This window comes from Limulus polyphemus, unplaced genomic scaffold (genome assembly GCF_000517525.1).
Source record: "Limulus polyphemus unplaced genomic scaffold, Limulus_polyphemus-2.1.2 Scaffold359, whole genome shotgun sequence".
Taxonomy (NCBI): Eukaryota; Metazoa; Arthropoda; class Merostomata; order Xiphosura; family Limulidae; genus Limulus; species Limulus polyphemus.
The window spans coordinates 35430-39026 of record NW_013665969.1 but is presented as its reverse complement, the minus strand read 5'-3'; positions in this window follow the sequence as shown (position 1 = coordinate 39026).

The following is a 3597-nucleotide window of genomic DNA, read 5'->3' as shown; positions in this document are numbered from 1 at the left end:
TTCCTGATTTGCAAATGGGATGTTAGTAGATTGTGTCTAAGTTTCGGAATGCTGTACAGTTAAATCTGTTCCATCACTTGGAAGTCAAAAATATGCAGTTTCTAAATTATTGGTTAGTGAGAAATTCTTTTTAATAAAATATCAAACGAAACAATGTTAATGTCATTACACTTATATTTACTTTTTTTTTGCAGTTCTTGGAAAACTTAATAAATTCAATTGTGTTTAACTAACAAAACATGCCAATCTGAAGTAAGTAGTGCATGTCAAGAAAAACTAAGATCCTAGAAAAAAAATGTTTCAAATGGAAATGAATATAAACAAAACAAGCAGATAATCTTGAAACTGACAATAAAAATGCATTTTCGCATTCAAATATCAACTGGAACACGTACTAAACAAAAAATAATCTCAGAAAAGAAACAAAATTCCTAAGAGAGAGAGATGATAATTGAGCACGTTCGTGAGATATATGATTTACGTAACTTACAAAGGTTTTATTTGATTTATTCGTTCTTATGTGCATTGCACAGAATTTGAAATATGAAAAAATGTTACAAGTGACAAATGACAAAAAGAGAACCGTACTTTTAATTAATGTTAATTTTATGTTAATGTTATGCTTACAAATTACTTTAAATAAGCTAATAATATAACATGGTTCTGTTCTAAATTCCACCTTTCACGTCATTTTTTTTACAGTTAAACGTTTAATAATGTTTAGTTTTCTGAGATTAACTACACTAATTAGATCTTCATGTTTTAAAGTAATTTAAAATACATCAGCTCCAAGATCTACCGTGGATACAGCCTGTTTCCTTAAACTGCTGTCATAGTGCTTTAGAATGTTTACTGTATACGTAATATGTTAAGGTTTTACGTAGATTTCTACTCATAATTAAAATATTATGTTATGTAAGTATTAACCATATATATTAATAAATTGATCAACAAAGGTAAAAGTTTTTCTTTCAATTTCGAAAGAAAAAAAGAATCATATGTTAGATTCATCAATATAAGTTACATTTGGAGCATTTTTCTTTTGTAAGCTTCAAAACTAAACCATTAACGTTCTCTGTTTGATTTTGTTAACCTTTTTGAAATAGATTAGGAAGAAATTACTTGTGCAAGTGGTGTTGTATGTGAAACACAATATTCAAAATTGGTAGAATTCCCTTTGTTATGGAACCTTATTTGTATCAGTAATAAAAGCTGATGGTAATTGGTAGTTCTTCAGACTGTAAAATAGTTAGTTATAAGCAGCAAAACTGTTGTGCTACATTGTTAATTGATCCAGTAAAGTACAAGTTCTATAACGAAATTGATCAACTGTTTATAAAATATGATCAATAAGATATTCAGTTGAATATAAATATTACATTAAACCTGTTTAGTCAAAATGCTTTTGAAGCTTTCTTGAAGTATTAATAAACAGCTAAAATCACAACTGACGAGCATGGCTCCGTTTCAGGCAGCAAAATGTGACAAAAACTTATTATTAAGTCTGCTAATCAGTTCTAGCGCACCATTTGTACGTTAACCGACATACGTTTCCAGGAAGAATTATGTAGTGGTTTAAAAAAATCACCCCTAAAACACAGTAATTACGAAACACGAACTTTTGGTGTTAAGATAAAGTAATAACAGATCACCAGTAATATTTGAGTAATGTTCCATTTTCTCTAAAAGCTTAAAAGAAACTAAGGTGTTTACAGAAGCAAATCATAATTATGAAATATTTTCATAAATTACGTTCCATCCACCATATATTTCTTTAAATATATTTGAACTCCCTACGATTTTTTAAAGAAATTAAATTAATTAGCGCTTCATGAGTTATTGACCAACGATCAACTGTAGCTTGGAACAGCTAAGGATAGGATGAAAAGCAATCAACCCTTGACCATTAACTTTAAGTAACTGGCAATTATAGTAAAATATTGAGTTCTCAACTATTTTATAAAAGTAGAGTAACAGAATCTTGCTCTTCTTAAGTCTACGACAAAAGTACAGAGGTTGAGCACGTTATATCTAAACATTGTGGGGTCTCACTACGTCGTTACAGTCCATGTCGCCACGTCAATCATGCTCGTTCTCACGCCCGACCGTGCATCTTGACAATAGCCCTGAAGTGTAGTTTCACTGTAAACGATCCCATCGTAATGCTGTCATATCAAAAGCATACCATTTGTTTTTTCGTGCTTTCCATGAGCTATCTAGTATACATAGACAATAGTTCCAATGCTCCAAATGCACAGAAATTCACAGGCACTGCGTATGGAATGGTATCAATATATGTTTCATTCTCTAGCTGTTTGAGTTCAGTATGAGACAATTGAACAGATGCGTTGAGGAAGCAGTTAGTATACTTGTGTATTTTCAGGCGGAGATCCTTCTTTATTATGTTGCATACTGTTATCAGGGATATGAACACGGCTAGTGCCACTGACCTCTGTGTTCGCGGAGTTTAATCTGTTAGAAGACGCCACACTTTTGTTAGCACGGTTGTGGTATGACTTGTTGGATATCTTTTTCTTGATAATTTTAGTACCCCAAGTTGATCCATATTCCTTTGTTGTTGTTTTTTCCAATGCCATTAAGTACAAAGGATATCACCGTCTTGAAAATTCAAAATCCCCAATCTAAACATGTCTTTATGATCTGAGTGTTTGAATATTTTACATCAGAAAGGAATGTTACAAACCCTTTCCAACTGCTATCACTTTTCGGTGGCATTACACTATCTACGCAATAACACAAAATATCAAAATTTAGTTTGAATACAGTATGTATGTTTTCTTATAGCAAAGCCACATCGGACTATCTGCTGTGTGTACCGAGGGGAATCGAAACCTTGATTCTAGCGTTGTATGTCCGAAGACTTACCGCTGTCCCATGGAGGGACTAGTTTGGATACATGCCCACTCTATATCGGCGGTGGTTGTAGTTCATTACAAGAACTGACAATATTCATTAAGTTGTCACGTGGTGCATATTGCCATATGTTTCGCGATTAAACTTAGTTTTCTATGGCACCATAATGATAACTCAAAATAATTGTAAAATATTTCTGTGTAGAACATAATCGTACATTACGCATTTGAATTCGTAATTCCTTTAAAAACAGTAAAAGAGCCTTTGGACATGGTAACATCGAAAGTGACTAGGATGTACTAGAGCATGAAAGTTGCATTTTGAAGTGACATAAGTAGGCAAAACTCTTTGATTTTGTGTGGATGGGTATCTGATAGTGATTAGATTATAAATTGTTTTAACTGTTTCAACAAATACTTACTAATTACGTTAAACTACTTGTATCTTCTGAAGTATTTTCAGTATGTAATAAGCCCAAATAATGGGTTATAAGTTTGAAATTAATAGGACTGCTAAGACAGACCACTTTTAAAAATATTTATTGCTGACGTCTGAACTTTAATGCTGAATTTTATGAAAAAACATCTTCAAATAGAAAGAAGCCTATTGAACTTGCTTGTTTGTTTGTTTGTTTTTGAATTTCGCGCAAAGCTACACGAGGGCTATCTGCGCTAGCCGTCCCTAATTTAGCAGTGTAAGACTAGAGGGAAGGCAACTAGTCAT